Below are 22361 nucleotides of genomic sequence, written 5' to 3' on the forward strand. Positions count from 1 at the left end.
AAGGTTCAAGTAAGATTAAGGGCTTGAATAATTGTAAGAAAGCCCACACCCGAGGAAGATGGCCCACGTGAACCAAATGTGTGCAGCCCATATATACTTAGCATGTGCATGCACGCAGCAATGCCCGCACACAAACCCAACAGCTCCACCGACCCGACCTAGAAGGCTTGCAAGCACCACTCGTGCGCTGGCCCAAAGGGGTCAAACGTATGTGGCCCGTATGGACAAGCATGAAACCAACCTAGTTGGCCCAACGTGTGACCCATTGCCCAACTTGTGGGTTCGCTATCTACGACCTGTGCAGACTGGCCTTCCTAGATTGCCCAAACCTGATAGGCCCGTTCTCCACGTTTTAATTAATTAAGTTATTTTTTTTATTTTTAAAAGACTTTGGGACCAACTTTTTAATTTTCCATGTTTTTAAAATTAAATCCCACATGCCTAAATTAATTTTTTCACGTGATTTACATAGAAATCACATGGGATAAGTATTCGGTTATTTTAATTATTATTTTATTGTTAATTCCATCACTAGGATTATTTAATTTATTTTTTTGAAATAGAATAATTATTTTATTATGTAAATATCTTAGATTTAGATAAAAGTTTATCTGGGGTATTATTTTATTAATTTATTTTAAGAGTTTATATTCATCTAGATTGACCAGGAAATGCTATAAATAGGCCTTTACCCATAGGTTATAAACACTCCAATTACAATAAATATGAGAGAAATTCTTTAAAGCTTAGGCTTTTCTTTTTTTTAGAATTTTTTCTCATTTAGCTTCTTCAAGTTCTTCAGAAAATAAGAGTTTTCAGAAGTCTTGTTGAGCGAAGGAGCGAGTATCAACTTATCGATAAGTTCGTGGTGATTTTTCTTTCCTTGTTTATTTTCCCTACTCTTAGTTTTTGCATTCCTTTTAGGATTATAGATTCCATTAGAGGAAGGAATTTATCTAGGTAATTAAGGTTTCGGTATTGCATAATGTTGAGTTGGTTATAGGAGTTGATTCGATCCTTCCATACCCCTCCCTGTCATTTGGTATTAGAGCTTAGCATCCTATAACCCAAATCTATCTTTATTGCTTTTAGCATTTTTGTTCTTAAATTAGCATTCAAATTATTTTATTGTTAATTCGTATTGCATCTTGCTTGAATTCACATCGATCGGTTCAATTCAAGCAGTTTGTTTTTTTCATTCAAAAAAAAATTATGCATATAAAAAATATCAAAAATATCCCATTTGCACCCCATAAGCCAATTGGCACGTTGTTTGCATTTTGTATAGCAAAAATAGAGTAACTACCTATTAGATTGTCGAAAGACCATCGAGAGGAAGAGTAAGTCATTTATTAGGTACGAGTGAAAACTTTTGTTTTCATTCTGTTTGCATCATTCATATTGCATTTACATTGTTTAAGCATCACAATACTTTATCCGTTAGCTTAAAGTTTGAACTTTAGAGTCAACCTTCCTTTAGGATTCCTTACCAGTGTCTTTGAGACTAACGTACAGGTCTTAATTAAGGAGAATCAATTCTAGAGGCTCAACTTGAAGCATGAGTGTTGAGGGATTATGAGGTTAAACACGAGTAAAGGTGAGGGAGAGATGTTCTTTCATTAACCTTTACCTTGCAGGATAATTCACTATGTTTCAATAAAGTGACATATTTTCCTTCTGAGAAAGTATCCTTGTTGTCTGAAGGGTCATGAGCTTGTAAGTCTAGGGAAAGGACAACAAGCAGAGAGAGAGAACATATTCCACATGTGATGTCTTGTCAATGGTAAGGTATGTGAAATGATCATTGACAGTGGTAGCTGTGCTAATGTGGCAACCACTCTATTCATGGAAAGAGCATGGTTTATACGCATAAAGTATCCAAATGCCTACCGATTACAATGGTTGAATTAGTATGGCAAAGTCCAAGTTACCGAACAAGTCAAAGTACCATTCTCCATCAGAAAATATCATGACGAGATCTATTATGGTATCTTACCTATGCATGCAAGTCACCTGATACTTGGGAGACCTTGCAGTTGATAGACAGGTACAACATTATGGCCGCATCAATTATTTTTTATTACAATAGGACGATCTGAATCATGTCCTTATGCCTTTATCACAAAAAGAGGCACATAAAGATCAAGTCAAAATTAAACTGTCCTTTGATGAATATGCAAGAAGGGTTGAAGAGAGAAGGAAGGCAGTAGAGAAAGTTAATGGCCCATTGAGCATAAAGGCTGCCTAGCAAAAAACTAAAGATGGTCCATTACGAGAAAAACAAAGAGAGAAAATAAGGAAGTGTCTTGATGATAAGGACATAATGTTAAGGAATATCTCTTATGAAAGGAAACTTTAATTGTACTTACCTACAAGGAGATTAATTTTGACCTTAACCACTCTTTCCATAGTTATACTATTTTCTTCTTATAGATAATTACCATGGCAAGTGGGTTATGAAGATTTGATCCAGATCCTGGAGGAATTGTGAATCAAGTAATGACATGCATCAACAAAGTAAACATACTTGGAAAATATGTTGTGTTTTCTCTTCTTATCACCAACAATTCTCCTTTTGATGAAGGTCAAGATTCGAGGATGAATCTTTTTGAAGAAGGACAAGATGATGTGATATTAGATAGCCTACATTTAGTGTCAAGGATGCCAATCTGCATCAAGGAGGAATCAAGTAGGTCCTGACTCAAATAGGAAAATAAGTTCTAGTTTCCTAAATGGGAATGCCCAGAACAGAAAAATAATTTCATTCCTGACTACTTTCCTAATTGGGATTATTCCAAGAGATGGGCCAAATTTGTTCAAGCCAAAGGACTTAAGGCCCAAGTAGGATTAATGGGCTTGAAGAATTGTAAGAAACCCCACACCCAAGGAAGATGGCCCACCCAAACCAAGTGTGTGCAGCCCACAAACGCGCAGCATGCGCATGCGCGTAGCAAGGCCAGTGCACAGGCGGACCCAACAGCTCCACCACACAACCTAGGAGGCCTGAAAACACTACCAGCAAGCTAGCCCACGAGGTCGAACGAGTGCACCCCCCTTAAACGAGCCCAGAACTAGCCTGGCAAGCCTAGCGCGCGGCCAGTGGCCTGGCCCACTAGCTCACTGTTAGCGGCCTTCGCAGACTAGCCGACCTGTTCTCCACCTTTTAATTAATTAAATTATTTCCTTATTTTTTTATTCTTTATTTTTAAAAGGCTTTGGGATCTAATTTTTAATTTTTAATTTTTTAAATTTAACTCCCACATAAATTAATTTTTCCATGTGTTTTATATGGAAATAACATGGGATAAGTATTACGTTATTTTAATTATTATTTTATTGTAAATTCTCTCCCTAAGATTATTTAATTAATTTCTTTGGAATAGAATAATTATTTTATTATGTAATTTATCCTAAATTTAAATAGAATTTTATCTAAGGTATTATTTTATTAATTTATTACAAGAGTTTGTACTCATTTAGATTGCTCGAAAAATACTATAAATAGACCTTTGTCCATAGATTGTAAACACATTAATTACAATCAATTTGAGAGAAATTTTTAAAAGCTTAAGCTTTTCTTCTTTTAATATTTTTGCTAATTTAGCTTCTTCAAGTTCTTTAGGAAGCAAGAGTCTTCAAAAGTCTTGTTGAGCAAAGGAGCAGGGTTCAATTTATCGATAAGTTCATGGCATTTTTGCTTTCCTAATTTATTTTTCCTAGTCTTTATTTTTGTATTCCTTTAAATGTTATAGATTCAATTAGAGGGAGGAGGTTATCTAGGCGGTTAAAGTTTTAGTATTGCATAATGTTGAGTGGGTTATAGGAGTTGATTCAATCCTCTCCATACTCTCCCGCGTCAAAATGTGAGCATAAAAGTTTTCACTCGCACTTAGTAGATGACTTACTCTTTAACTTGATGATTTTCTAACAATCTATTGAGGCAATAACAGTCACAAAGGACACTCTAATAAAAGAGGAAGACATATAGGAAACTAGCAATGACCATGATTAACTAGGACTAATGGGGAAATAAGCCCAGACACCCATGGGACATATCACCCGAAGACAGCCCGAAAACTCCAAGGTGTTTTCAACCTATTAGTACTAAAATGGGTGAGCAATAAAATCACTAATGAATCTCAAAAAAGGGCCTAAGGCACGAGACTATAGTGGAAGACATGTACAACACAGATGAACTATCTTTGGCATGTGTGTAATGCACATGGAAGTCCACCTACACATGCGAGAACCTTACCCGTGTGAGGTAGCACACGAAGTGTGCAGAAATTGTAGCTTGCTTGCGTAGCATGCGCCGCATGCACATAGGACACCCACAGCCTCTGCTTAGCACCACGCCCGCGAGCAGGCCATGGGTCGCATGCCCAGCAACCTGCACGCATGACCCACATCCCAGAAGGGAGAACCCGTGTAGCCCATTAGGCCCATCCTGTCAGATGCGCGCCCAATCAGCACTTTAATAAATTGTGCACCTAGCAGGCCCACGCCCAACGCGTTGGCCCAATTTGTGGGCCTGTTTTCATGACCTACGCAGACTACCCGACCTACAACCGGCCGGCCCTCCACATTTTTAAGTCCTCTTGGACCCATCTCAATCTTCTCCACATGTTTTAATTAATTTCCCCACGTGTTTTAGGATAGAATTTTGTCTAATATATTGTTTTATTAATTTCTAAGTGATTGTGATCAACTAGAATTATCCGAGGAAAAACCTATAAATAGGTTCTTACCCATAGATTATAAATACAATTCATTTGAGAGAAATAAAATTAAAAGCTTTTGTTTTTGTTCAAGAATTAGCATTTTGCTAATTCTTTGTAGCTTCTTCAAATTCTTCAAGAAGTAGGAGTCTTCATGTCACAGCCACCCTTCTCTTATAAGGTGTGTTTGGAGCACATTGATGTTTTACACTTAATTAAATAAAACATAACTGAACTTCCATTAATACAAAAGTATAGAAGCATTACATCCCTTAATATATGTACATCAGATACATATAAAATGAGGTTTTAATTTTTTTTCTAACTTACACTATAAAGCAAGAGTATAAAATAGTAACCTGAGTTTTTATAGAGCCTAACATGCAAAAGGCTTCTCTATTATTACCACTTACTCCGCAGCAGTGTTTAAGGATCTAAAAATGATGAAGGAATGAGATACACTATCCCAACAAAAAAATATCATGATACGTAGTGTAATACATGTAATATATATAGTTTTCACACACATCAAAATATATATCTTATACATTTTGATGTGATCCTAAACAGCCCAGAATTAGTTTTAAAGATGCAATCTTTGCATCAATGAAGAACACCGAGAATATAAAAGTAATTTAATCATTGAATACTTTTCGAATTAGAATTACTCCAAGAGATGGCCAAGTTTATCTAAGCCAGAAGACTTAAGGCCCGAGTAAGATTAATGGGCTTAAAGAATTGTAAGGAAGCCCACACCCTAGGAAAATGGTGTGTCTGACGCTGTGCATGGAGGGGAGGTACCCATGGGCGAGCGACCCGAGTCCCACAACCTACTTCTCGGCACTAGAGGCCCACCCTACGACCTAGTAAACCCTGCACTTGAGAAGAACGTGTAGCCCATGCCACACACCTCTGTAGGTGGGCTAATTGGGGCCCATCGGGATGACTCGAAGGTCGACCCTCATCTCAAGGCCCGATCCAGTGGACTTATAACTAAGGGAGAATAAACTAGGCCAAATGCCTAGCCCAACAAGCCAGCCATGCAGTTCAACCTAGCAATAGCCGCAGGCCACGCTGAGGAGAGACCCAAGCATGCCACAAAGTTGTAAGGCCTAAGGACTGCGTGCACGGGCTCGACCCGAAGCTGTGCGTGCACATGCAGGCTTCCTTAGCCCGTATGGGTGAGGTGTGTGTGTGGTAAGTTTTGAACTTATTTCCTCCATGTGACATCTCATATGCCAATTAAGGTAAATGGGCGTCAGATATAGATTAAGAATAACAAGTACATGATAAAATTTATGCAGCAGAATCAAACCTTAACAAATTGGTGCGACACGAGGGCTTCCCAAGAGGTCACCAATCCGAGCACTACTCTCGCCCAAGCACACTTAGCTGCGCAGTTCTGATGGGATCCGTCTGAAAAAAAATTGGTGCGACACGAGAACTTCCCAAGAGGTCACCAATTCGAGCACTACTCTCGTCCAAGCACACTTAGCTGCGCAGTTCTGATGGGATCCGGTGCATTAGTGCTGGTATGATCGCACATGTTTAATTTTGCGCTGTAAATACATACACTCCTTCTCCTATCATCCTCCTCCCGTCATTTGTTCCCTTGTGGTGTCAACATTGCAACCCGATCATAAATGTCAGCACGAAGGCCCTTGAGAAACTTCCTAACTTTTCGGCTTTTGGGGGTGACCATCAAAGGGACAAATCTAGACAGTTGAATAAAATGGGCTGCATATTGGGCTACAGTCAGGCTTCCTTGGGGGAGGTCCTAAAATTCCTCCTCTTTTTTTTTTTGAACATAGGCAGGGAAGAAGTTATAAAAAAAAAGATCCATGAAAACTTCCTAGGCAGTAGGGGGGGACAAGACTTCTTTCTTAAGTTGCCATGAGTGTTCAGCTTCTCCGTTTAACATGAAAACTGTAAGGGGGACTTTTTATTCTTTGGTCAGGTCTAGGATAGAGAAGAACTTCTCTATTTATAGGATCTAGGCTTCAGCTACTAAAGGATCAGGGCCACCTTCAAAGTGTTGGGTGTTAAGTTTCCTAAACTCTGCTATATTTTAAGAGATTGACTGATCTGTGTCTTAGAATTTAGGGGCAAGAGGTGGACAAGGATTGGCTTGGTTCTATCCTACGACTATAATTAATCCTTAGATGGCTCAGAAAAGTTTTACAAATTCAACCTTAGTCGGATGATCCGGGGCTTTAAGTCGCTCAATATGCTCTACGAATAGTCGTCCTTGCATTATTCCTACAAAAGAAAGGAGGACATGAGTTGGAGGTTTAATCTTGAAAAGAGGACTTATTTATTTCCTAGGTATTATAAAGGGTTCATCTACCTGAGGCCTCAGTGCAAGGTATTTGATCTGCGAAATTCTGCTATGATACCATCTGTGACATCTCAAGTGCTAATTAAGGCAAATGGGTGTTAGATACAGATTCAGAATAATGAGTGCATGATAAAATTTATGCAGCGAAAAAAAAATCATTACAAATTCGTTACAAATACATATGAGTTACAATACATACATATACTGAGGACAGAAGTGGTTGTAAAATATAAAACAAAACATAAGGGCCACTTCTTTCACTATGCTATTGGACTCATCAGAGTGCGGAAAAAGTAATGCACTCAGACTTGTGGATTAACGAGATCCTCATAGACTTCCAAGGGTATGTCAGCTTATAGTTCCTCACTTTCTTCCTCATCTGGGGGGCATGGAAAGAGTGAGTTCCATATGCTCAGTAAGGAAAACAGTATTAAATTAACATCATAAAATTTCAAATGTTAATTATTTTATCTTACCATTTAACTTCCTCGTTTACCTATCTCACATTATGAAAACTATTTATTTATTAAGAAAACGATACGTTAATATAAACAATCAAACATAAATCATGCCAGATAATAGAGAAAATAAATTAAATCATGAAATGCTCAGATTTTCATGTCATGCTTCGCAAACTCGTTACAACTTCCATCTTTGAGGACAGATACAGATTTTCAACTACCCAAGTGGAATGACCTTATCAAATACAGATATGGTAATTTGTTCAGGCTCATTTCTGGATTACCAAACAATGGTATGATCTATGATCACGACTGTACCAACCATAGTGACCCTAATAGATATCTACAGTCATGACATTACTTAGCAACGGGTGACCCCTACAGATAGTGCGATACCACTCTCGTCAAAGGGTACGCCGTCATCCACTAGGAGCGGTCCTTTTATGTCTTTCTATACTAGATAGGGGAGGGAGAAACAAATACCTCAAAGGGCACTGGGAACAGATACCCCTTAGAGATAAAAAAGGTTACGACACACTTGATGTAAAATGCATATCAATACAGATACACTTCGGACCTTATTGGCTTCATTTCACTTTTCTCTTTTTCCTTTTTTTTATACTTTTTATTATTATCGATTACATACAATATTTATTACATGTAAATTTGTCAAGTGCCTGTAATTCACATAACATGCTTGAAAATAAGAATAATTCAACTTATTTGAACGCAAAAGCATATAAAACAGGCAAAATAGAATATATTAATTTAGTTTATCTAAAATACTCCTTAAGACATCGAAAGAAATACTAGATTCCTTATCGAATCCTTGATGTTTTCTCCTTCACCGTTCTCCTTTCTTTCTCTTCTTCTCTCACTAGACTACTATCTCTCTCTCTCTCTCTAAATCTTTAAAAAATGAAAAAATGAAAGTGTGGAGAGGAAGGAAAGGTAAAGGGCAATTTATAGAATTTTAGAACCGTTGGATTCGCATCAAGTGACAAAATCTAGTGAAGAGAGAAAGAATAAAAAGATGCTTGTCATGAAAAACGAGGTAGGAGGGCCTCCACCGGTAGTGGTGGCACACAACCAGAGGTGGCATGTGACATCCCAGGTGCCAGTTAAGGTAAATGGGTGTCAGATACAGATTCAGAATAACGAGTGCATGATAATATTTATGCAGTAGAATCCAACTTTAACAAATTCCTTACAAATATATATAATGTTCCATATACATATATCACTGAGGCCAGAAGTGGCAACAAAATATAAAACATAAGGGCCACTTCTTTCACTATCCTATTGGAATTCATCAGAGTGCGGGAACAGTCATGCACTCAGACTTGTGGATCCACGGGACCCTAATAGACTTCAAAGGGTAGGTCTGCTTGTGGTTCCTCATTTTCTTCCTCATTTGGGGAGGAATGAAAAGAGTGAGTTCCATATGCTCAGTAAAGAAAATAATATTAAATTAACATCGTAAGAGTTTAAAAATTTATTATTTTATCTCACTGTCTAGCTTCCTTGTTGACCTAACTCATCATTAAAAAAGGAAATAATTTATTTGAATATCGAAATAGTACATTCGCACAGAAAATCAAATATACACATATGCCAAATAATAGAAAAAATCAAATAAATCATAAAATGCACAAATATTTCGTGTCAGTCTTCACGTAATGGTTGCAAACTTCCATCTCTGAGCGCATATATAGATTTCTAACTATCTAAGTGGAATGACTAGATCAGATATATGTACGATAATTTGCGTAGGCCAACTTCTAGCTTGGAAAACCATGGTACGATCTATGACCACAGCGGTACCAATCATACTGGTCTTAACTATCTATAGTCACGAGATTTTTTAGCCATGAAGGACCCCTACAGATAGTATGATACCACTCTCGTTAGAGGGTATGTCGTCATTCACTTGGAGCAATCCTCTTACATCTTTCTAGATTAGATAGGGAGGGGAAAACAGATACTTCGAAGGGCAAGGGGAACAGATAGCCCTCAGAGATGAAAAGCCTAACGGGATACTTGATGCAATATGCATGTCAATACAGATATACTTCAGACCACACAGGGTTGATTCTACTTTTTTTTTCTTTCTTTTATTATTACGGACTACATTTTACATTTATTACATGCAAATTAATCAAGTGTCAATAATTCACATAGCATGCTTGAAAATAAAAAATATTTGATTCATTTGAACACAGAGGCATGCAAAATAGATAAAATAACAATCATATTAAATTTGTTTATCTAAAAATACTCCTTAAGACGTCGGAAGTAATATTACATTCCTTACAGAAGCCTTGATGTTTTCTTTTTCACTATTTTTCTTTCTTTCTCCTATTCTCTCACTATTTTATTGTATCTTTCTCTAAATCTTAAAAAATAAAAGAAATAGAAGTGTGAAGAGGAAGGGAAGGGAAAGGGTATTTATAAAATTTTGAAACTATTGGATTTGTGCCAAGTGGCAAAATCTGGTGAAGAGAGAGGAGAAAAAGATTCTTGGCATGTAAAACGAGGGAGAAAAACTTCTTCCACCAAAGCAGCGGCGGTGCACTTCCCGAGGTGCCAGTGCTTGGCCGGCACACTGTTGGTTAGCCAGCTGGCGTATAAGCCTGCTATTGTGTGCACAGGGCCTAGGCATAAGCTGCACCATGCGTGCAAGCCCCAAGCGCACAAGGCCTGTCCCCTCAAGCGTGCTACTCGGACGGCGCGTGCACAGTGTGCGGCATTAGTGACGCGCATACGACCTACTTGTGCACGACAGGATGCGTGTGCAGGTCCTGACCCTGTATAGAGCGCGCAGAGCGGATGTACGCACTGTGCGTACATCCTGTGGATGTGTGCAGGCAGACGGGACCTGCAAGCTGTGTGCACGTCCCGTGCGTGCGTGCGGTGGTGCGTGCGTGCATAAGGAGGGGACGTGCACGCTATGCCCACGTCCCGTGCGTGCTAGCCTACAGATGGGTCATGCACGCTGTGCACACGCCCCACTGCCATTCTTCACGCTTGTGCACACTCATAGTGCCCAGCACCCACGCGGGGAAACAGTTTTCTCGCTGGATTTTTCCTATTTGCTAGTTGTCTCCCGTTTCGTAGTTTTCTAATTTTTTTCTAAATTTTTCCTTTGAAATAAAATGAAAATAATTTAAAATAAAATAAAAACAAAATTAATAAAATAAAATAAAAACATAATTAATAAATATAAATAAAAATATATCAAAATTACGAATCTCGAGAAATATTAAACAGCGTAAATTGACTTAAGTTCAAAGCGGCCAAAGGCCCAAATAAATAATGTTTCCTAATCATTTTAGCATTTTTTCCTCATTTCGTCCTTCAATTCCCACATTGCTTCTTTTGAGGTGTGATGCCACCAACGTACTTTTACCATGGGAATCATCTTGTTATGCAAGACCTTATTAGTCCACCTGAGAATTTTCATTTGAACCTCCTCATAGGTCATATCGGCCTGTACTTGTACCTCATCATGAGCAATAACATAAGAAGGATCAGGGTGGTACTTCTTGAGCATCGAGACATGAAAAACATCATGTAAATACATAAACTCTAGAGATAATATGAGGCGGTAAGCCACAGGTCCAATGCACTTGACGATCAAAAAATTCCCACATAATGAGGGCTCAACTTCTCTCCCTTTTCAAACTGCATCTTACCTTTGTAGGGGTAGACTTTAAGGAAAACTTAATCTCCCACGGCAAACGTCAAGGATCACCTACGATTATCGACATAACTCTTTTGGCAGCTTTGGGCAGTTGCCAAATTCTTGCGGATGATTGCGACCTTCTCTATGGTCTCCTGAATGAAGTCTTGTCCTAAGTGTCGCTGGGTCCCGACTTTACTCCAGCAAGTAGGGGAACGGCAAGACCTTCTATACAAAGCTTCATACGGGGCCATACTGATGCTGGAATGATAACTGTTATTATAAGTAAATTCACAAAGAGAAAGATACTCATACCAGTTATCACCAAAGTCGAGAACGCGAGCACGTAACATGTCTTTCAATGTCTGGATCTCAGACTGACCATCCATCTAGGGATGATAAGTGGTGTTGAAGTACAATCCAGACCCCAAAGCTTCTTAGAAGCTGTCCCAAAAGTGAGAGGTGAATTGGGGCTCGTGGTCGGATACAATGGATGAGGGAACTCCATGAAGTCGAACAATCTCATCAACATATAAGTGGGCTAACTTACTTGTGGAGTCCATGGTTTGAATAGGCAAAAAATGGGCAGTCTTGTCAGCTTATCCATAATGACCCAAATGGCATTTCGACTAGGGTAGGTCCTTTGCAATCTGGTGATAAAATCCATAGTCACATGCTCCCATTTCTATTTGGGAATCAGAATACCCTGTAGCAAGCCACTGGGTCTCTGATATTCTACCTTTATCCAGACAAGTAAGGCATCGGAAGACATAGTCAACTATATCCTTCTTCATTCCTAGCCACCAATATTGTTGTTTTAAGTCTCGGTACATCTTAGTATTTCTGAAATGAATAGATAACTTGGAAGCACGGGCGGTCTTGAGTACATTGGTGAGTATTGCATCGGGGACCCAAATTCAGTTCTAGAATTTAAACAATTTATCATCAAAGATCCTGAAATTAGGATATTTATTTAAAGTGAACTTACCCAAGTTCTTGATGAGTTCTTTGTCCATGACCTGTGCTTCTCAGTTCTTCATAAAGAGACGGTAGGGCTCGGATCTGGGTGAGGCAGGTGCCTTTGCCATAATAGTTAAGGTAGAGTGATTGCACAGTGTCTATCATCTTCCAATTGGAGGCCATGGTTTGGGTCAGCACAGCAGGCTCTTATCGACTTAGAGCATTGATGACTACATTCCCTCTCTCGGGGTGATAAATGATTTGACAATCATAATACTTCAGAAGATCCATCCAACGTCTTTGCCTCATGTTTAACTCCCATTACAAAAAGATGTATTTTAGAATCTTATAGTTAGTGTAGATTTCAAAAATCTGACCATAGAGGTAATGCCACCATATCTTCAGGGCAAAGATAATGGCTGTCAGCTCCAAATCGTGGGTAGGGTAGTTCTATTCATGAGCTTTGAGCTGTCAAGATCCAAAGGTGACTACTATGCCATGCTGCATCAAGACACACCCCAAACTAATATGAGATACATCATAGTAAACTTGTAATCTTCCCTCATTGTCCGGGAGGATCAACATAAGGGCGGAGGTGAGATGGCACTTTAGTTCCATGAAGCTTTCACTACATGCATAATTCCAAACGAATGGTACACCTTTTTTAGTGAGTCAACTCATGGTGGCAGCAATCTTGGCAAATCTATCAATGAATCGTCGATAGTAGCCTATTAAGCTAAGGAAACTACGCACCTCGTCCACATTGGTAGGCGAACTCCAGCTGGTTACTGATTCCCCCTCAGATGGGTCTACATAAACTCCTTGACTTGAGATTACATGACCGAGAAAAGAAACTCGATCCATCCAAAAGGAGCACCTGCTTAGTTTCACATACAGTTGGTCTTGACAAAGCGTCTCTAACACTTCAGCCAAATACACCATGTGTTCCCCATGGGTTTTAGAATACACTAGAATGTCATCAATAAAGACAATGATGTATTGATCTAGTGCGTGTCAAAAAACTCGGTTCATTAAGTCCATGAAAGCTGCTAGGGCATTGGTCAATCCCAACGGCATCACCCAGAACTCGAACAATCCATATCTACGCCGAAAGGCAGTTTTTAGAATATTTTCCTCTTTGACCCTCAATTGGTGGTACCTGATTCTGATATTGATCTTAAAAAAGATCATGGCTCCTTATAGTTAAATGAAGAGACCGCTGATCTAGGGTAAGGGGTACTTATTTTTAACAGTCACTCGGTTGAGTTCCCTATAGTTCACGTAGAGTCGGATGGTACCTTCCTTTTTCTTTACAAACAAAACTAAAGCACCCCAAGAAACATGGATAAGGTGAATGAATTTTTGGGTGATAAGATTAGAAAGCTGATGTTTCAACTCTGTTAGCTCAGTGCAACTCATAGGATATGCGGGCTTCAAGATCGGCTGGGTTCCAAATAGTAATTTAATCAGGAACTCTACCTCACGTTGGGGAGGTAGACGAGGGAGTTTAATGGGAAAGACATCAAAAAAATTATAAATAATGGCTATGGAACACACAGCAGGATCGGCGTCCATATTTCCTGGATGAAAATAGGAGCAGGAAGGACTTCAGATTCATCTAAGTTGTACACTCAACCTTGTGCTATGGGTCAGGCTACATCCTTCTATCACTGAGGCAGTCTTTTATAAGGTGTTGGGTGCTTCTACACCGATAGCAAGTGTTATTGATACGTCAACAAGATAGGTCACCATGCGAGCAACCATAATGTTGACAAGGTTGGTTAGCTTGGGCAGGTGGAGCTATAGGTGGGGGCAAGGCAAGAGGAAGGGCACTTCTAGTTTGTTTGTCGGGAGGGTTACTTATTGGGTCTAATAATCTTTTTCTAAGTTGTTGGGGTTGTTGTTGGGCATGAACTCTGGCAAAGCATTGGTGCTTACCCAGGTAAGATCTTTGGTCATCTGGGCATGTTCTAACACCTCTACATATGAGATGTGTCTCAGCATCGCAACCTGGTCATAATTGTCAACACGAAGGCTTTTGAGAAACTTCCTAATGTTTCGGCTTTCGGGGGTGACCATCAAAGGGACAAACCTAAACAGTAGAACAAATCCAGCCGCATATTGGGCTACAGACAAGCTTCCTTGATGGAGGCCCTAAAATTCATCCTCTTTCTTTTTTTGAACATAAGTAGGGAAAAAGTTATCAAAGAAAGCATCCATGAAATCTTCCCAGGTAGTAGGGGTTGGGAGGACTTCTTTATTAAGTCGCCACTAGTGTTCGACTTACCCGTTTAACATGAAGTTTGCAAGAGATATTTTTTGTTCTTTGGTCAGGTCTAGTACAGAGAAAAGATTCTTAATTTGTAGGATCCAGGCTTCGGCTACTAAAGGATCAAAGCCACGATAGGGGTTAAGTTTCGTGAACTCTGTAATATTGTGGGAGATAAACCGATCTGTGTTTTAGAATTCGAGGGCAGGGGGTGGATAAGGTTGGCCTGGTTTTGTCCTACAACTGCAGTTAATCAATGAATGGCTCAGAAAAGTTTTGTAAATTAAGCCCTAGTTTGATGATCCATGGCTTCAAGTCATTCAGTACGCTCTACGGATGGTCTTCCTTGCATCATTCCTACAAAAGAAAGGAAGACACGAGTTGGAGATATAGTTTTTTGAAAAGAGGACATTTTTTTCCCATGATACTCTAAAAAAAGTTTATCTACCCTAAGCCTCAGTGCAAGGGATTTATTTTGTAAAATTATGCTCTAATACCACCTGTGACATCCTAGGTGCCAATTAAGGCAAATGGGTGTCAGATACAGATTCAAAATAATAAGTGCATGATAATATTGATACAGTAGTATCAAACCTAACAAATCCCTTATAAATATATATAATGTTCCAAATACATACATCACTGAGGTTAGAAGTGGCAACAAAATACAAAACATAAGGGCCACTTCTTTTACTATGCTACTGGAATTCATCAGAGTGCGGGAACAGTCATGCACTCAGACTTATGGATCCAAGGGATCCTCATAAACTTCAAAGGGTAGGTTTGCCTGGGGTTCCTTCATTTTCTTCCTTATTTGGGGGAGAATAGAAAGAGTGAGTTCCATATGCTCAATAAAGAAAACAATATTAAATTAACATTATAAGATTTCAAAAGCTTATTATTTTATCTCACTGTCTAGCTTCATTGTTGACCTAACTCATCATTAGAAAAGGAAACCATGTATTTGAACATTAAAATATTATGTTAGCATAGAAAATCTAATATACACATATCATGCCAAATAATAGAGAAAATCAAATAAATCATAAAATGCACAGATATTTCATGTCATGCTTTGTAAAGTCGTTACAAACTTCCATATTTGTGGGCAGATACAGATTTCTAACTACCCAAGTGGAATGATTAGATCAAATATAGGTACGACAATTTGCACAGGCCCACTTCCGGCAAGCAAAACCATTGTACGATCTATGACCATTGTCGTACCAACCATAGTGGTCCTAATAGATATCTATAGTCACGACATTACTTAGCCACGAATGACCCCTACAGATAGTGTGATAGCACTCTCATCAGAGGGCACGTCGTCATCAACTAGGAGCAGTCCTCTTACATCTTTCAAGACAAGATAGCGGAGGGGGAAGTAGATACCTCGAAGGGCAAGGGGAATAGATACCCCTTAGAGATAAAAAGCTTAACGACACACTTGATGTAATATGCATGTCAATACAGACATACTTCGAACCACACAAGCTTTATTCCACCTTTTTCTTTTTCTTTCTTTTATTATTACGGACTACATTTTACATTTATTACATGCAAATTAATCAAGTATTAGTAATTCACATAGCATGCTTAAAAATTATAACAATTCGACTCATTTGCACACAGCGGCAGTAAAAAAAAAAACTAACAATCATATTAAATTTGTTTATCTAAAACTACTCCTTAAGACATCGAAAGTAATAATAGATTCGTTAATGAAACCTTGATGTTTTCTTTTTCACTGTTTTCCTTTCTTTCTCTTCTTCTCTCACTATTTTACTATCTCTCTCTCTCTCTTTCTCTGTTTCTCTAAGTCTTTTAAAATGGAAGAAATGGAAGTGTGGAGAGGTAGAAAATGGGAAGGGCAATTTATAGAATTTTGAAACCATTGGATTCACGTCAAGTGATGAAAGCCAGTGAAAAGAGAGGAGAAAAAGATTCTTGGCACAAAAAATAAGGGACAAAAACTTCCTCTACCTGCAGTGGCAGTGCGTCGCCCAAGGCTTGCTCGAGGTGGAAGTGCCCGGTCGGTGTGCTGCAGGCTAACCTGTAGGTGCACAGGCCTGCTACTGTGCACACAGGGCTAGCCTATCTACGCAGGGCGTAGGTGTACTTGGCACCATGCGCGTAGGCCCCAAACGCAAAGGGCCTGGTCGCGCAGGCCTACTGCTGAGCCGGTGCATGCTCAAAATGACGCACTGACGATCATGGGTGAACCTATAAAGTCGTGCACATAGATCCTCCTTGCGCGCGAGCAAGATGTGCGTGCATGTGTATGGAGGAGACGTGCGCACTGTGCGCACATCCCGTGCGTGTTAGCATGTAAAAGGGTGTGTGCACTGTGCACAAGCCCCACGGCCACTGTGCGCACAGGTGCGCTTGCACAGTGCCCAACACCTGTGTGGCCAAACAATTTTCTCGCGAGACCCGCGGGCTGGTTTTCTCCCATTTTTTGGTTTCCTGATTTATTTCTAAATTTTTTCCTTTGAAATAAAACAAAATATTTTAAAATAAAATAAAAATATATCAAAATCAAGAATCTTGAGAAATGCTAAACAACATATATTAACTTAAGTTTAAAGTGGCCAAAGGCCCAAATAAATAGAGTTTCCTAATTATTTTAGCACAATGATAGGCGGGATGTTACATGGCAATACCCCAATCGGCGCACTGGGCACCGTGCACGCATTCCCCAGTCACACAGGGACAATCAACGCAGGCTTGCTGTGCGGACGGTGCATGCACAGTGTTTGGCACCTGTCTGCACACGAGGTGATTCGCGGACAGCCCACCCACGCGTGATGGCATGCTTGCAGGTCTTACCCCGCGTCGTGAGTGCAAAAGGGATGTGCGCACTGTGCGCACGTCTTGTGCATGCGTGCGTGCAGAGGGGACATGCGCGTTGTGCGCACATATCGTGCGTGCGTGCATGCGGAAGGGACGTGCACGCTGTGCGCAAGTCTCGTGGCTACTGTGCGCCCATGCGTGCGCGCACAGTGCCCAGCACCCGCGCGGACAACCTTACTCCTTACTGGATTTTTCCCGTGGGATTTTCTTCTTGATTCGCCTTTTTTTATTTTTTATCTCTATTTTCATATATAATTTAAATGAGTTAGACTTAAAAATAAATTAAAATAAAATTAAACAAAAATTAAATAAATAAAAATCAACCAAAATTACGAATTACCATAAGTATTAAGCAACATTAATTAATTAAGTTCAATGCGATCAAAGGCCCGAATAAATCAGGTTTCCAAATCATTTTAGAATAGTGATTGATGGGGTGTTACACTATATGCCCTTGTCAGGCACACCCTTGTGTCCATAAGGCTGGATGGCTGGCCCTATTTGCCACTAGTGGCAAGTGCAATGAGGGACTCACCTCATGGGCCTTGGACCAAAAGCAGGCCTAAATAGGCTGAGTTGCTTGATTGGCTTCAAGAAGCCTAGAAAGGAATTATTTTTGGGCTTTTTGGAGCACAATAACTGACAGTGGACCCCAAAGGATTCAATATGGGTTTTACGAGCCCAATGGGCTAAGGACCAGTTTAAATGTGCCTTATTAGGTTGGGAGACAATTGAAAAGCATATTTGTGAGCCAATTTGGTTGAATAGTAAGAAATTATACGATTATCTTAAATGCATAATAGAATTGAGAATAACTCTACAAATGGTTATTAATTTGATGGAAACCTAAACTTAACAAAGAAAGTCCTAAATTTTTTTCTCCGTTATCATGGAAGGGTTTTTGTTATCTGTCGGTTTACTAATTGTTGGTCAAGCATTCTCTAGGAATGAATACTATACTAGTATTCCCTCTGATGAGAGTAGATCATGAGTGACTATAGGTGTCACAGTGGTGAAGTAGTGTTGTGATCATAGAATCTTACTGAACTACTAAATTTTGAACCAAAATTGTTTCCTCATTCATAGTTATAGTTGGGGATCCTCTTTGCCTTCTGTTTATATAAGTCTAAATGGCTTTGCACAAAATTCAGTAGAAACAATGGAAACCAAAATTAGTAAGAATAAATGAAACAATCAAAACTGTCTAGTTGTCCTGTCATTGATTAGGTTTTAATTTACTCTGAAGTGAATTGTTTTGTCATGCATTTAATCATACAGTTAGGAATAGGTTGAAATTATGATTTTAAATTAATGTAAATTAAATTTTACCATGAAATTTTTAGCAGTCTCTATGACGTAGTACATTATTTAAATGATAAAAAGGTGTTTCACAAATTGTCTTAATGAACTTTTGAAACGTTAGTGGTATTGTTATAATGTTGTTTTTCCTTATTGAGTTTCATGGAACTTACCCCAATCTATTCCCCCCCGGATGATGTTAAAGAAGATGATATGCCTCCCCTTAATGCTTGTTTGGATATGTTCATGGATCTTTAGATGTTTGAGTGCGAAAGTGTGCTTTACTTTGGAGGATAAATATTTTGTAATTTGTAGAAGTAGTGACATGGGAGGGTATGGGGAATGCAAAAACAAAGACTAGGAAAAATAAACAAGGAAAGAAAAAATGTCGCGGACTTATCGATCAGTTGATCCCTGCTCCTTGGCTCAACAAGACATCTAATGACTCCAACTTCTCAAAGAACTTGAAGAAACTAAATTAATAAAAATACTAAAAGAAGAAAAGGCTAAGCTTTCAAGAATTTCTCTCAAATTGATTGTGCTTGGTGTTTTTTAACTTACGCGCAAATGGTTATTTAGTTTTTTCCAGACAATCTAGATGAGTACAAACTCATGGAATAAATTAATAAAATAATATCCTACTTAAAATTCTATCTAAATATAGGATAATTATATAATAAAATAATTATTCTATCCCAAAAAAATTAATTAACTAATTCTAGGGATAGAATTTACAATAAAATAATAATTAAAATAACCTAATACTTATCCCATGTGATTTTCGTGTAAAATACATGGAGAAATTATATTAAAATAATATGATAAATAATAGAATTAAAAATATAATAAAATAATAGCTTAGGATGACCCTAAGATTAAAATATTATATAATTAATCCTTGAATATGCTTTATTTAAATAATAATAATAATTAAATAATGATGTGATAATTACCATGTGAATTTACTGAACTTTAGGATGAAAAATCACATGGAGCATGTGGTGAAAAGAAGTCCAAAAACCTTGCCACTTCTTCCCCTCTCCCACATACATCACACGCCTCAACTGTGCAGGCTAGGGAAGCCCAAACATGTGCACACTCGACCATTGAGCTTCACGGCTCGCTTGAGATTCTCTTTGATTGGGGCCGCAACTGTTGCTGGGCCGGGCGTTCAACTTGGTTTTTTCTCCCTTGGGTCTGAGTCTGCTAGATCAGGCCTCAGGATGAGGGTCAGCTCTCAAATCTTTTTAATGGGCCTCAGTTGGCCTATTTGTAGGGACTTGCGGCATGGGTCGCACGTTCTTCTCAAGCGCAGGACCTGTTAGCCCGCGGGATGGGCCTAACGGGCTGAGTGCCTCGGGTCGCTCGCCCGCGGGTGCCTCTCTTCCATGCGCGGCCTCAAACACGCCATCTTCATCTTTTAGGATTAATCCAAAAGCCCACAACTCATCATCGTTGATGCTTCCTTGGGCCAGTTGTCTTGGTGGCTCATAAAGCTTCACGGTCTTAATGGCATTAATGATCCATCTTACCCGATCGAAACATGCATGAATTGGATCCTTAGGCTTCATGGGATTAGGGCTTGTCACCGAATCTTGACTTTATTTCCTTGGTCTGGGCTTCTCCATGGCCTTGTCTCTAGATTAGTGTGAAATCTAATTGTTGCTTCCTGGGTAACTAGAAAGCCCTCCTAGGGTCATGTCAAGTAGCTTAAAAGTTAATTTATAAATATTTTGATAGCTAACTTCATTACCTCACAGGTACAATCGTATATTTTGTAAGGGATGAATCTAACTTCTGCGGTATAGTTTATTTTTTATTGCATTCGTTGCTGCCTATTGGGCAATGGGGTGTCACACTTCACTCTTCTAATACATATAAAAGTAGGATTACGTATTCCTACTTGAATACTTAGACTTAATTAAACTAGAAAACTTTAAACAAAATAATTAAATAATTAAATTCTTATCAAAATAGGATAATTAAAAAGGAATAAATAACTAATACATGAATATTCCTTTCATGGTCAAACTCAATATCCTCCTTAAGTTAGACTTTCATCTTGCATTTTGTTTCTTCCTCTTCATTCTTTGATGGTTTCTTGAGAGGTTTTTGAGTAAGACTTTTTTGGAATTTTACATGACTTGAAGTGCAAATTAACAAAAAGACTTCGGCATGGAGAAGGTTTCCTTGGCTTATTAGTGAGTGCTCTTAGACTACTCCTTCATGTTGAATTCTTTCCTCTTCTTCTTATAGCTTAAAATCTCCTATGGAAAAAGGGATTTCTTCTCAGTCTTGAAGTTGGTTTGGGATAAGGAAACTCCTGTCCTTCTTAACATCATATTGGTTTTGTAGTTCTCCATCTATAACACCCCAAGACCTCTACACTTAAACGTGGTGTTGAAAACTCCATTTGGTCCTTAAGGGCCACTTACATTTAATATTTTGCGTATATTTTATAATTTCTTGCTTTTATGAACTAGCCTATATTTTGGAGAATTTTTAAATATATATAGGTATATAGTATTTGGATATTTTCAGGAAAAAGAATACGGGGGAAAAATCCTTGGACACGTAGGAAAAATATTATGGTTGCAGGCTTATAGGCCCGCGAAGTTACAGCGTGCATGCAGTGGTGATCTCGCACGACATTGTTCACACGCAGGTGCATGCGCAAGTGTCCTGTGCTTTGGCGTACCTGCCAGCGCCTGCACACGCACTGTGCCAGTAGAGCGAGCCCATGCCCTATGCGCCTGCAGGACATGGCTCACCCTTCCATGTGGGTCCCACCATGGCAACTTCTCCCTTGTAGCCACGTAGATGGCCATGATGCATTCCACGTGGCACGTATCCAACGGTCCCAAATTCTATAAATCTGACACCCTTCCCCTCATTTTTCCTCTCACATTCATTTCTTTTCTTTTTGCAATCTATTCTAGAGAGAGAAAATGAGGTTTTAAAGAGAGAAAATGAGTTTCCAGAGAGAAAAAGTGAAGTTCTAGAAAGAGAAAGCAAGGAAGGAAATTTGTAGGCGTCACTAAAGAAATTTTAGACGCAAAGCACTCATCTTATTCACTTCTAAGAATTCAATTTCTCACCAAGTGTCGATAAGGGATCTTGTAATTTATTTATACTTTTAAGTGCCGTTTTTAGATAAAATAACTAAATTATGATGATGCATTTTATTTTTTGTTGTCTGATATGATTTTAAAAGAATATGTACTATTGGGTTTCATTATGTTAGTTTGTTTTATACTCGTTAAATCTGGACATGATGGCCTTGTGCCGAAACAAGAAAATTGAAAACATATAAAATTTATTAGGCTATTATCTCTTAGGGATTTCTGTTTCTATTTATGGTTCTTCCTCTGTTTCTATCTCTGTCTTTGAATCTATTTATGAACTCCTCTTTGTGAATGACGAACATTCCTTCTGACGAGAGCAAATACATGTAACTGTAGTTAGGGGACATAGTGGCGACATACAGCCGTGGTCATAGATCCCACCCTTATTTGGCCTGGCACATCGAAACATGTTGATATGATATGATCTGGCATGATTCATAATGGCAGTTGGGAATCCCTTTTGCCCTCAATAGATATATTTCGGAATAGCTTCGCACAAAGAAAATAATAAAAGACGTAAAAATGGGAATATTTCTTATGTTGTGTTCTCTACTTATTGTTTTTCTATTTGGTAATATCTTCTCACTTTGCTTATCATTATGAATTACTATTATGTTGATATGTAGAAAGGGCTTTTCTTAAAAGAACAACTGTTT

At 38.8% G+C, this 22361-nt stretch overlaps 1 pseudogene; it reads right to left on the bottom strand.

Moving 5' to 3' along the window:
• Nucleotides 1–6145: 6145 nt before the first annotated feature.
• Nucleotides 6146–6264, bottom strand: LOC148251273 (5S ribosomal RNA; annotated as a pseudogene).
• Between the last annotated feature and the right edge of the window lie 16097 nt (nucleotides 6265–22361).

This window comes from Carica papaya, chromosome 8 (genome assembly GCF_054855325.1).
Source record: "Carica papaya isolate Zhongbai chromosome 8, ASM5485532v1, whole genome shotgun sequence".
Classification (NCBI taxonomy): domain Eukaryota; kingdom Viridiplantae; phylum Streptophyta; class Magnoliopsida; order Brassicales; family Caricaceae; genus Carica; species Carica papaya.